Here is a 13950-nt window from a genome sequence, read left to right as displayed (position 1 = left end):
TGAGTTGACCAAACCCTGCACACAGCCTTGATCAGCTCCTAAGAGATGACCCCTGAGTCCTTGGAGTGTCCCTCCTGATAAGGGTGGCTTTGTGTGTCTGAGGCCTTGGGCCACATCCTTAGTTTGTGCCAACAGTGTGATTTATGACGAAAGCCTGTTCACACGTGCCCGAGGCTCTGGGCCATGCTCTATTAATTTCACCTCTGTTGGGCTGGGGTCCGAGTAGCCGAGGTCAGTCACATGGGCACTGCATGCCTATGTGACTGACCCCAGTGAAAACTCTGAACACCAGAACACCAGTACATAGGTAAGCTTTCCTGGTGGCTAACACCTCAAGTGTGCCGTGACACATCATTGCTGGGGAAAATAAACGCTATCCGTTCAGCCCCGCAAGGCAAGGACACCAGAAGCTTGTGCGAATTTCTCCTGGACTCTGCTCTATGTTCCTTTTTCCTTTGCTAATTTAAATCTGTATTTTCAAAGTGTAAGCACAAGTCTAATAGCCTTTCTTAGTGCTGTGAGTCCTACTAGCGAGTCGCCAAACCCAAAGGTAGTCTTAGGACCCCCCTTCACAAGAGTCTCTTTGCACAAAGCTGGAAGCTGAGTTTGCACAGCTTTGTATGTAGCACCTAGAGAACCTGCATTACTCAAATGAAAGAACGGAGGGGGCCAGGCTGAGAGGGGGTCTCGGTGGTGCCCGGGGGTTGCAGCCCTCCTGGGTACTCATGTTGGTGTGTCTGCACCTGGGTGGAATATGGGATGGATGGCCCGTGCCTTGGGCATGGCAGCAAGCCTGCAGCCCTCAGGCCTGGCACCTGCAGCTGTGAGCTCTAGCCCCAGTCCAGTGTGAGGCAGAGGTGGAGCCAGAGGGAAGTGTTCTTAGTCACTGGGGGCTGGAACTGGTGACAGACGTGCTCTTCCCACACATCCTAACGAAAACAGCTGCGACAATACTTCACGCGTGGTGCTGGACACGTAAGGCAACACACACAGCTTGGAAGTGCTGTGTGACTGTGAAAGTGATTTTCCTCTTGCTGTGCACTGAATTGTGTCCCCCCAAATTCGTACACTGGAGCCCTAACCCCCAATATGACTGTATTTGGAGACAGGACCTTTAAGAAGGGAATGGGGGTTAAACGAGGCTATTAGGGTGGGCCCTAATCCACTAGGACTGGGGTCCTTATAGGAAGAAGAAGAGACTGCAGGCACGCTGTTGCACAGAGGAAAGGCCGAGGGTGGACGCAGCAGGAAGGCGGCCACCTGCAGCCAGGGAGAGAGGCCTCCGGAGAAACCAGACTGCCGCACCTTGGATGTCCAGTCTCCAGGAGGGTGAGAAAATCACCTGTGTGCTATAAGCCTCCCAGTATGTGGCACTTTCTTAGGGCAGCCTTAGCAAACGAGTAGAACTCAGGGGTGGACACAGACGGCTCCCAGGTGTTCACCTGGCCCTGTAGCCCCCATCTTTGCTCCCGCTCTCGTTTCCAAGGAGCCCGTGGAGCTGGCCGTGCAGTCGTGCAGGCAGTAGCGCTTTGCAGGCTACAACAGCTCTCCTGTGGGTCTTCTGGGTGCACACAGAGGCGGAGCCTCTTGGAGCACAGTCATGGGCAGAGCTCTCCCGGCTCCACCTCGGCCTCCCATCAGGGATGAATAAGGCGGAAGCTGAGGGGACAGTCACAGCCAGGACAGGAATGTCACCCCCAGCTGGCAGACAGCGCTCTGAGCAGCCAGGTCTGGGATCCTCTGACCTGCCCACTACTTCAGGAGGCCAGTGTGCTCACTGCCACCCCACAGTCTGGGGACCCTGGACTCCAAACTTGCAAGTGCTGGAGCGGGCAGCTGGAGGCCACATGGGCACTTTAAAACACAGGTGCTCAGGAACAAATCTCTGCTGGTGGGGGGGGGCGGCGGTGAGGGATGGGGGACCTTGGGTCCCAGGCCCTCTGTGATTTTCTGATGAACTTCCTTCTGTGGGAGCACTGACTCAGGGAGCTCCTGACGTCTCCTCCTCTACCACTTCCTCTGCCACCCGCCTCCACCTGCTCCCAGACTGATGTCCGCAGGGTCATGCGTGCAGTAGTCCCACGTCCAGGCTCACTGCGGAGGCAGCCCTCTTTAGACAGGAGGCAGAAGAGAGGACCCCAGCAAGTTAGCTTTTCCTTTAATATTATTATGTCATTATGTATATTATTATTGTCATCAACATCTTTTTATTCTGCAAATACTCATTTCATATCCAACATGGGCAGGCACTGTGCAAGGTAAATTACTAAGTTTTGTTAATGAAGTCAAACCAAATCATGGGTTCTATAAAAAGACAACTGTTTTAAAATATGGCATAAATGACATTATACAGTTAAGATAGTATAAAGACACGACGTGGAACAAGCAAACGTGGGAACAAGGCAAGGAGAACATGTAGCTTCCTTTCGGAGTGCTCACACTAATTGCTGATGAAACATTTCTGCACTCAGCAGGGAATCAGTCCACAGCCCCCCTCTGATTAAAATGCGACCCAGCTTGGACTCTGAGAGCAAATGTCCCAGCGCCCCTGGGAAGAAGTGATGCAATCCTCTCTTTGTGCTCTGTTTATCATTTCTGAGAAGCAATGACATAGCTGCCTCTTGCAGTTTGGTCTAATTACTTGTCTGATCTCCCCCAGGGAGATGCAGCTCTGTTCTCCCTTGGCCTCCAGACAGTGGGGGCCACAGTCTCTCCTGGAGGAATGGGGCTGGCCATTGTGGGCAGGGGAGGTGGAGACCCCTTGAAGCTGATCTGTGTTGCAGGGTGTGGAGTAGGACTGGGGGTTCCTGGGCCTCTAATCTTTAAAAACCAGCAATAAGGTAGTGTACTGTGAGCCAGGCCCATCATTCTCTTTCCTCCCTGGAGCCATCGATGAGTCTTCCCCTAAGGGCTGGAGAGGAGGGTCCCCTTTCTTTGACTCCCCTTGCAGTTCCTCTGATGCTGAAGAGTAGAGTTTGCAGGGACTCTGTCTCCTGCAGGGAGCAGCCACTGTTTCCAGGGACCCTCCCAGAAGAGGAGCTAATTTCACACTTTGGGACTCCGTAGAAGCCGGCTTCCTGGCAGTTTGAAGTGTGCTTCTCACACATCTTCCACCAGCTTGTTCGTCTGCCTATATCTGAGGATCCTTTAAAGCAATTGAAGCAAAATTAAGGGTAAGAAAATTAAAATTTGCTCTGTGCTTGCTATGTGCCAGACACAGTATGTGGCATGATACAGATTTTCATTGACATCAGCTCACTTGGGCAGGTGACTTCACCTCTCCGTGTCTTAGTGTCTTTACCTGTACTGATAAATCTAACGGTACTAGCACTTAACCAGAGGGATATTGTGAAGAAAGACTGATGTAATACACACAAAAGACTCAGAACAAATCCTAGGACAGGCAGCATTCAATAGTGAGGAGCTATTTCATCCTCCTCCTCCCCATCAAGGTAGATATTTAGCCCATTTTACAGGTGAAAAAGTAGAGGCCCAGACAATGGAGTCGCCCTCACAAGGACCTCCTGAGGGAAGTGGTACAGCCCCGATTCAACCCAGCCCAGAGTCCTCCTTGATCTCACACCATCACAGCATCTCTCCTATCAGGATCCACAAGCACTTCTGAAACCTGGAAAATAATTACTACCTCCCTGTGTTATCATTGACTTCCAAATTCTTCCACATAGGACAGTGGCTTTCAAATTTGTTTGGACTGGTTTGTTTTGTTTTTTTTGAGACAGGATCTCTCTCACTCTGTTGCCCAGGCTGGGGTGCAGTAGCATGATCATAGCTCACTGCAGCCTCAACCTCCTGGGCTCAGGTGATCCTCACACCTCAGCCTCCCAAGTAGCTGGGACTATAGGTGCATGCCACCACACTTGGCTAATTTTTTAAATTAATTTTTTAAACTAATTTTTTATAGAATGAGGGTCTATGTTGTCCAGAATGGTCTAGAACCCCTGGCCCCAAGCAGTTCTCCTGTCTTGGTCTCCCAAAGTGCTGGGATTAGAGGGGTGAGCCACTGTGCCTGGCCAGCTTTCAGTTTTTGATTGCCTCACTTGGAAAGAAATGTTTCATATCACAACCCAGAATGTATACATATAAACGTGGAATCAAGGTTTAATGACACAGTACTTTTGCTCACTGTGTTCTATGTACCTGGTATTTTTCTAGTACGTTGTGTGTGTGTGTGTATGTGTGTTTTCAGACAGGGTCTCAGTCTATTACCCAGTTTGGATACAGTGGTGTGATCTCGGCTCACTGCAGCCTCAACCTCCTGGGCGAGCAATCCTCCCTCCTCAGCCTCCCAAGTAGTTGGGACTCCAGGCACCCACCACCATGCCCATCTAATTTTTTTTTTTTACTTCTTAGTAGAGACAAAGTCTCACTATGTTGCCAGCTGGTCTCCAACTCCTGAGCTCAAGCAATCCTCCCAAATTCTTGTGATTACAGGCATGAGCCACTGTACCCGGCACTGTTTCATTTTTTAAGCACTGGTTTCAACCGGCATGGCCGGGCGTTTGAAAACCACTGGCAAGGTGAAGTGGCCAGTGAGGGGGTGGGTGTCAAGCGTAACCTGCCCTGGGACTGTGTGGCACAGCCTGAGCAGCCTGTTCAGACAAGACTCCAAGCACTCTGTCCGGGTTACCTGGGCCCAGCTTCCTAAGCACCAGCCCCACCCCAGGGGAACTGTCCCATTCCCTGCTCTGAGATGCAGTGGGCTCCTAGTGGGCATACAGGGAGGTTTAGTGAGAAGCGCATCTTCAGGGCCCCCACAATCCACCAGGCTGGATCACCCAGATTCACTGAGGGCGTTCACAGCACCCCCAAAGATGCATTCCTTTAGCATTTGATCATTCAGTCTCCCCTTAAATGGGAGGTGCTCCTTTGCTGTTTGCATGTCAGTGGGGAAGGGTCTCGTGCCATGAGGTTTGGAAACTGACCCTCTGACTAGAGACCCGCCAGGGCTAGCAAGGTGGAGAGGCGGAAGAAGAGGGGAAACCGAAGGGAAATGAGTCTTAGGAGGAGCTGCCCTCCAGGCGCCATCCTGACTCGCCAGCCTCAGCTGCAGCTCTTCCCCAACCCCTTCCTCTGCTTCCTGGGTGCACGGCCAGCCTACCCCTCCCGGCTTCAGTGTGGCCTGTAGCTGAATTCTGGCCCAGTTAATACGCATGGATGGGATGAGCAGTACTTCCTGGCCTGGCCCATCGAGGCTCCCCACACGCCATGCTCTTCCCCTTCAGCTTGACACAGGGGAGCACAGGGACCTTGGGCCCCACATGGAAGATTGGAGGGTTCCCACATGGAAGATTGGGGCATCCCACATAGAAGGAGCTCAGGCCCCCAAATCACTGCTTAGATGGACACCAACTGCCCCTCAAGATCACTCATTTTGAACTTCACGTGACCAAAATAAACTTACATTATGTTAAGATACAGAGATTACCCTAACAGGCAAATTTTGAAATTTCTAAACTATCCAAGCTCAAGGAAGTGGAGAAAGGCATTCTAAAATTGAATTTAGCAAAAACTTACTTCAAAACAGGAAAGACTCTCTACTGGGTTGAACAGTGTCTTTCCAAAATGTATGTCCACCGGAATCTCAGAGTGAGCCCTTACATGGAAATAGGGTCTTTGTGAATGCAGTCAAATTTAGATGAAGTCATGCTGGAGGAGGGTCAGCCCTTATCTAGTGACTGGTGTCCTAAAAAAAGAGAGAAATTTGGATACAGAGACACAGATACACGGGGAGAAGCCCACGTGAAAACAGAGGCAGACATTGGAGCTCCAAACTAAAGACACCAGGGACGCTGTGACAATCAGAATGAGGGGAGGCAAGAGCAGCTTCTTCCGGGGAGTCTTGGGAGAGAGGATGGCCCAGCCAGCACCTTGCTTCAGGATTTCTGGCCTTCAGAACTGTGAGAGAATAAATGTGTGTTGTCTTAAGCCACCCAGTTTGTGGCACTCGGTTACAGCAGCCCCAGGAAACCAATACACTCTGGAATCAAAGCTTAGTGTAATTTTTAAAAATTGTACTATTTTTAGCCCAGTTCTGGGCCGCGTGCTCTTAGGAAGTGATAGTCCTGATTCGATGCTTCCAGCTGGAGGAGACCGCTCCTCCCCTCACCCATCCAGAGAGATCACCTTGGGGCCGGGCTGCTGGATGACCTCCAGAACAGAGAAACTCTCTGCCCAGGAAGAACAGCATTCTTTATTTTTGAGATGGAGTCTGGCTCTGTCACCCAGGCAGGAGTGCAGTGATGGATCACGGCTCACTGCAACCTCCGCCTCCTGGGTTCAAGCGATTCTCATGCCTCAGCCTCCCGAGTGGCTGGAACCACAGGCATGCACCACCATGCCTGGCTAATTTTTGTATTTTTAGTAGAGATGGGGTTTTACCATCTTGGCCAGGCTGGTCTTGAACTCCTGACCTCAAGTGATCCACCCACCTCGGCCTCCCAAAGTGCTGGGATTACAAGCGTGAGCCACTGCACCAAATAAGGTTCGTCCAGCTGCCAGCAGGGGCCCAGCCGCCCTCGAAAGATGGTGTGGCCCACCCTCTGCCGTGGTCCCCGCCTGAGACATGACAGGGAGAGGGAGGCCTGGAAGATAAAGACCATGAAGGGAGATGCAGGAATCTCAATTCCTGAGGCTGCTACCGGGACCCAGCCCAAGTGGGTGGATGCCTGTTTGTCAGCCCAGCCACACTTGTAGACCAGAATCAGCCAGCTCCTATCAACTATCAACCTTCACTTCAAGCACTCAGACATACAACAAATCATGCAGCTGATGGCTTCTGAAATCAAATTTGAAAAGGGAAAGCTGTTGTAAACACCTTAGCTGCTAATCAGACCACCTCAAGGAACACTAGGATGAGTGTTTTGTTTTGTTTTGTTTTGTTTTGAGACAGAGTCTCACTCTGTCTCCCAGCCTGGAGTGCAGTGGTGCAATCTCGGCTCACTGCAACCTCACCTCCTGGGTTCAAGTGATTCTCACACCTCAGCCTCCTGAGTAGCTGGGATTACAGGTGCATGCCACTATGCCCTGCTAATTTTTTAATTTTATTTTTAGTAGAGACAGGGTTTCACCATGTTGGCCAGGCTGGTCTCAAACTTCTGACCTCAGGTGATCCGCCTGTCTCAGCCTCCCAAAGTGCTGGGATTATAGGCGTGAGCCACGGCGCCCGGCCAGATGAGTGTTCTTTACAGAGCAGATGTCTTTTTAAACATGAAGCATCACTCCGTGGGGAGTATGCTGGGGCTGCAGTAAAAGTGTCATGAGCAGAGGGGCTTAAACCACAGAAGTACCTCGCCTCGGAGCTCTGCAGGCTGTAAGTCCAAGAGCAATGTGTCCTCAGGGTTGGTTCCTACTGAGGCTGTGAGAGCAAATCTGCCAGGCCTCTCCTCTAACTTCTGGTGTTGGCAGGGAAAACCTGGGGTTCCTTGGTTTTTAGAGGCATCACCCTGATCTTTGCCTTCATCTTCACATGGCCTGTTTGTTTGTTTTGTGATGGAGTCTCGCTCTGCCACCCAGGCTAGAGTGCAGTGGCATGATCTCCACTAACTGCAACCTCCTCCTCCCAGGTTCAAGTGATTCTCCTTCCTCAGCCTCCTGAGTAGCTGGGATTAGAGGCATGCACCACCATAGCTGGCTGATTTTTTTTTCTTTATTTTTGTTAGAGATGGGGTTTCACTATGTTGGCCAGGCTGGTCTTGAAGTCCTGGCCTCAAGTGAGCTGCCTGCCTCGGCCTCCCAAAGTGTTGGGATTACAGGGGTGAGCCACCATGCCTGGCCAGTTTGGAAGTTTTTGAAAAGCTAAACAGACACACACACACACTATTGTGATGCCCCCAATCCACCCCAAGACATATGCTAAACAGAAACGTGTGTGTGTCCGCCAAAAGACACGCAAGAATTTAGAGAGCAGCACTGCTGGTGATTGCTAAAAAGTGAAAACATTTCTAACCTCCATCCTCCAAGGGGAAAATGGGTGAATAAATAGAGGTGTGTTTAAATAATGGTGGAATTCTACTCAGCACTAAAAAAGAGCAAACTCCAGCCTCACGTGGCAATGTGGATGGGCTTAATGAGCATCATTCTGAGAGAAAATCAGGCACCAAAAAGAATAGACAATTTCGCTCCATTGACAGGCAGTTCAAAAACAGGCAAAAGGTGTCAGGAGTCAGAACAGTGCTTACCTTTGGGAGTGGGTAGCGACTTGGGGGGCTGTGGGATTGAGGGGGCAGTTTCTCTGCTGCTTCTAATATTCTGTTCCTCGATCTGGGTGCTAGTTAGCAGAGTGTGTTCTGTTTGTGAAAATTCACTGAGCTGAGGTTATGATACATAACATGATATGATGCATAATATGATATAGAATAGAACATGACATAACAGCTCTCAGCTCTGGCTTCTTTTTGCTTGTAAAATGAAATAATAAGAATACTCACCCTGGCCGGGCATGGTGGCTCACACCTGTAATCTCAGCACTTTGGGAGACTGAGGCAGATGGATCACCTGAGGTCAGGAGTTTGAGACCAGCCTAGCCAACATGGTGAAACCCTGTCTTTACTAAAAAAAAAAAAAAAAAAAAAAAAAAAAAAAAAAAAAACACCAAAACATTAGCTAGGCATGATGGCATGCACCTGTAGTCCCAGCTACTTGGGAGGCTGAGGCAGGAGAATCACTTGAACCCAGGAGGCAGAGGTTGCAGTGAGCTGAGATCGCACCACTGCACTGCAGCCCGGGGCAGCCTGGGTGACAGAGTGAAGAGTGAGACTCCGTCTCAAAAAAAAAAAAAAATTCACCAGGTGTGGTGTCATGTGCCTGTAGTCCCAGCTACTCGGGAGGCTGAGGCAGGAGAATCACTTGAACCCAGGAGGTGGAAGTTGCAGTGAGCCGAGATCACGCCAGTGTACTCCAGCCTGGGTGACAAAAGCAAAACTCCATCTCAAAAAAAAAAAAAAAAAAAATAGAATACTCACCCTGATAGAGTCAATGTGAGAAGTAATATAAGTTCCTGGTACATGGTAACTGCTCAATAAATGACAGAATTTTTTTTTTTTCTAGGCAGAATGAATCTTTGGTGATGAAAGTGAGAATCTGGGAGGTAATGATGGTGGCAGGCTGTGGTGAGAGCCTCTGGGGCACTGCTGAGAGATGGCACTGGGTGGTGTCATGGGTGTGGGCTCACTTTCTAATAATTCTTCCAGCTGGGCACCTGATTCATGGGCTTTTCTGTGGGCATGTCATACTTCAACACAAGAATAGCTTACCAAAAATGCAAATAAAAGTATCCATTTCTCAGATTATGAGGATTAAAGAGATAAGAAACCTAAAGCATTTAGCATTGTGCCTCCCACGGCTTAAGAGCTCGGTGCCTGTCTGCTGTTGTAGCTGCACAATCCCTTATCCAGAAAGCTGTGGGTTTTTGGCATTTGAGTTTGGGGAGCTGTAGGCTGGTAATACAGGACATATCCTGAATATCACTTACCACCCACTGCTGGGTCTCACCTGCAGATCCTGGCCGAACAACAGATGAACACATGCACTCAGACACAGGTATCCAGTAAAAGAGTGGGCTAGGGGACCGGGCCGCTCACAGACACTGAGGAGGGTGCTGTAAAGAGTCAGCAGCCGCGGCCCTGACAAGCTGGTGCTGCGGGCATTTATTTAGTACAGATTTAATGACAAAGGCCTTGAGTCAACACACTTGTGGGTAATTAACATGGTTGCTCCCCCAGAGAGAGCAGTCCTGCACACAGGCGATTAAAGGCCAGGTTCCGAGGCCTAAGTAAACTAACTTATCTAGATCAGTTTCTTTACATCCCTTGTTATGTAACCTAAGCTTTCAGGTACCGGATAAGAGAATCTGCCTGCCTTCAGCCCAAATCCTTTTCCAAAGCTTTTGTAAAACCTCCTGGCCTTCCAGGAAGGTTTGCATCTTTCTACAATTTTTCCCACCACCCTGACCAATCTCCTACAACCCCCCACATGTCTGGACAGTGCCCCCCAGAAAACACAGTATCACTATTCTCACCAATGGATAAAGAAAGTCTATAAATAGTCCCAAGTCCATTCAAATCAATTTTATCCCCAAATGGGTTTTGTCTCCAAATTTACACATAAAAAATGTTCCCAGAGTGTTTTGGATTTCAGAATTGTAGGTAAGGGATTGGGCACCCATATTTTCATCATCATGATGTGCATGACGTCATGGGTTTTCTGCAACTGGAAATTGGATCATTTGTTTGTGGTTTGGTATTTTGTGATATTTCCCATTCTACAGAGATGTGAAAACTGGAAGAGAAACAGGAAGTACCTCCAGGATTCACCTAAACAGATGCTGCAGTTTCCATCAAACTACAGGCCACCCCAGCATCTTAGTGGCTTCTATAGGTTGTCCTGAGAGAGCCACGAGGCCAGGGCCCTTGAAGGATTCCCAGATACCAGCTGCTCCTCCAGACACCAATTCCTCCCTCCACCTTTCTGTGTCCGTCCCAGACCCAGGCAGCCCAGGTGAGAAGCCATGGGTAGGAGGTTTCCCAGTGGGTAGAGGTGCCAGATTCAGCAGCTAGAAATATAGAATGCTGGGTTAAATGTAAATTTCAGATCAATGATAAATAATTTTTTGTGTAAGTGTATCCCATGCAGCATTTGAAATACAATTTAATCAAATTTAACTAGATGTCCTGCATGTTGTAGGAAACTCTCTAGGAGGTGTGTCTCCAGAATAGGGGGCCAGTGGAGAATGGCAGCCCACACTGTTATGGGATGAAGTGTGTCCCCCAAAATCAACATGTTGAAGCTCTAACCCCCAGAACCCCGGAATAAAACTATATTTGGAGTTAAGGTCTTTAAAGAGGTAATTATGTCCTAATGAGGTATTTAGGGCAGACCCTAATCCAACAGGACTGGTATCCTTCTAAGAAGAGGAAGGGACATCAGAGGAGAGGCCAGGTGAGGACACTATGGGAACGCAGCCACCTGCAAGCCAAGGAGAGGGGCCTCGGGAGAAACCAGCCCTGCTGACGCCCTGAGCTCCTTGCAATTCCAGCCTTCTAGACTGTGAGAAAATACGCTTGTGTTATTTAAGCCCCCCAGTCTGTGGTTCTTTGCTGTGGCAGCCCTAAGAATCTAATACACATGCCAACCTGTCCAGGCACAGATGGGCCGTCTTCAGAGAGAGGGTGTAGGGGGATCTGCAGGCCTGCCGGGGCTGAACCAGGAAGTGGTGCCCTCAGCAGTGGAGGCAGTTTCTCCCAACCCCAAGCCCCCAGCCCCTCCCCTCATGACATGCATGATCTGAGTTCAGTCTGTTTCCAAGCCCCTTCCCGTGCCTGTGGAGTCAATGTCACCCCCAGTCTCAGGGTATCCTTGCACTGATACGCTCCACTACACCCTCACCCCGCAGCTTCCTGAACCGCACCCCCAAGTGCACCACTCTGCATCTGGCTTCTCCATCAACCACGTGCCCTGGAGTCTCTCCGAGCTGTCCATGTGGGCAGCCTCCTTTTGAAGCCTGGAGTGGGTGAGTGTTGAGCAGAGGCAATGGCAGGGGCTAGAGCTCATTTCATTCCTGAGTAGGGGAAGCTCTAAGATTCCTTCTGTACCATAAGTGAGTGCTGCCCTGCTTGGGGGTGTGCACACCCTGCCCTGAGACTACTGCCTCAGAGCATGGGCAGCTGGTCAACCTAGGCATTACCCACGCCTCCCACATGGGTGGTGGGCAGCCCCACTGCCCCTCTGTTCATCTTCCATTGACCTGTGGAGTCTCAGAGACCTGTCTTGATTTTTTTTTTAGACAGTCTTGCTCTGTCACCCTGGAGTACAGCAGTGCAATCTCTGCTCACTGCAACCTCTTCCTCCCAGGTTCAAGTGATTCTCGTGTCCCAGCCTTCCAATTAGCTGGGATCACAAGCATGCACCACCATGCCCAGCTAATTTTTGTATTTTTAATAGAGACAGGGTTTCGCCATGTTGGCCAGGGTGGTCTCAAACTCCTAACCTCAAGTGATCCGCCTGCCTCAGCCTCCCAAAGTGCTGGGATTGCAGTTGTGAGCCACCACACCCAACCTGTCTTGATTTAATAGTCATTCAAGGTGCTCATTTCTTGACTGAATGGCTACAAGAGCAGATATAAATGAACACATCCAATCAGTCTTGCCCTGGGTCTGAAGTAGGATTCTCAGCACCAGTGACCTTTTGCACTGGATCATTCTCTGTGGTGGCACTAGCCTCTGCCCTGCAGGATGTTTAGCAGCATCCCTGGACCCCATCCACTAGATGCCAGCAACAGCTCCCTGCCCCAGTTGTGACAACCAAAAACGTCCTCGGACATTACTCCAAGCACTGAGGTTGGGAACAGCTGTTCTCAAGGTTTCCAAATGCATCTCACGCCATAGGTCTATGCACAGAATAAATGAATGATTCACTGTTGACCAATGAAGGTTTTGTTTGTAGACAGGTATTACAACAGCAGGAAGAAAACTCCCCAAAGGAAAAGTGTGCTATCAGCTGAAGCATCTCCCAAGTCCAGCCCTGCACCCCCACGTGCATCCCCACACGAACGTGCTGCCAGGAATCAACCGAACCCTTGTTTCTCTCACAGAAAATTGGTGGGAACAATCCTCGCTTGCGTGTCAGGATGCCTGTCCAGGTGAAGCCAGCATGAGTCTCTCCAGATTCCAAGGCAGTGATGGGAAAGTGAAGGAAGCAGAAACAACCAAGGGCCATCCTCTGTCAGTAATTCACTCTGTCAGCCCTCCCTAAGCCGGGTGGTGGGTGTTATGCATCAGGACGCCGGGCTCTTGTGGGGTAATGAGAGGGACTCATAAGTGGCCAAACTGTGACTCAAACCTGGCAGGACTCCAGAGCCCACTGGCTTCACTCTGCCCTCTTAAATTCTACAATTAGAGCTCCCCAGGAGAGGGCAACCCATTGACTTAAATGTTCACTCACCTGTAAACAGGTGCCATGAGATTTTCTCCCATTCGTGGGTTTCCTGATGTCAGGCTGGAGCGCAGAGCAGGGGCCGTCGGGCACCTATAGGCTGAAGGGAACCCTGGGTAGAGGATAGTGTATGTTTGTTTCATGATGTTGCCAGCAGCTGGCCCTTTGCTGTAAACCAGGTCCTGTTTTGAGTGTGCTGGGAAGTTCAGAAGCAGCGTTCCATAGATGCTTCTGAGATGCACAGGCACCTCTCCTGCCTAATGTGGCCGGGAAAAATCGCCCTGATAAAACCAATGACATCATGGATTAGAACCTGAGGACCCCGCAGCCTAGTAGTTCCCGATCTTGCTGCCTATTAATATCACGGGGATGCCTTTCAGAGCTCCCCAGGTGATGTTAATAGGCAGCAAAATCAAGAACCACTGTGAATAGGCAGCAATCGATGTCCAGGCCACTCCCTACCAACTAAATCAGGGTCTCCAGGATGGTTCCCCAGGTGCAATTGCGACCTCCCTCAGTGATCCAGCGTGGGCTTCCCACACTTTAATGCACATCTGAATGAATCGGGGCTCTTGTGAAAATTTGAATTCTGGCTCAAGAGGCTGGGATGAGCCTGAGATTCTGCTAGAAGCTAGGAAAAGTGTGATCTTGGATGCTTGTCATCTGGGAGCTTGTTAGAGGTGCAGGATCTCAGCCCCACCCAGAACCTAAGGATCAGAATCTACATTTGAATAAGGTGCAGGTTTGTTGAATATACGTCCCTAGTTTGAGACAACCTACTACAACCTGAAGCCTCTATTTGCTCATGAGCAAGTGAGGGCCAGAGAGATGGGGCCCTGGACCCCACAGCTACTCAATGCAAAAAGCTTTAGGAACTGTGCTTGCTGTAACCCACGCGTCTTCTTCCCACCGTTGCTAGTCTCACTAAAGATTGCATTTGTTTCTCTGACAATGATGACTTCAGGCAATGTATAAAACTTGCTCCTCCTGTTAACATTTAAT

General features: G+C 49.9%; 1 long non-coding RNA gene across 1 annotated transcript; it reads left to right on the top strand.

Annotated features, from left to right (window-relative positions):
- The first annotated feature begins 1639 nt into the window (after positions 1 to 1639).
- Positions 1640 to 10855, top strand: LOC103889284 (uncharacterized). The gene is made up of 3 exons (XR_653680.3): positions 1640 to 3173; positions 9067 to 9106; positions 10286 to 10855. It is a non-coding gene; the product is annotated as an uncharacterized LOC103889284 (long non-coding RNA).
- The last annotated feature ends 3095 nt before the right edge of the window (positions 10856 to 13950 follow it).

Source organism: Pongo abelii, chromosome 4 (assembly GCF_028885655.2).
Source record: "Pongo abelii isolate AG06213 chromosome 4, NHGRI_mPonAbe1-v2.0_pri, whole genome shotgun sequence".
Classification (NCBI taxonomy): Eukaryota; Metazoa; Chordata; class Mammalia; order Primates; family Hominidae; genus Pongo; species Pongo abelii.
Note: the sequence above shows the minus strand (reverse complement) of the source record. Positions and strands in the feature narration are given on the sequence as shown.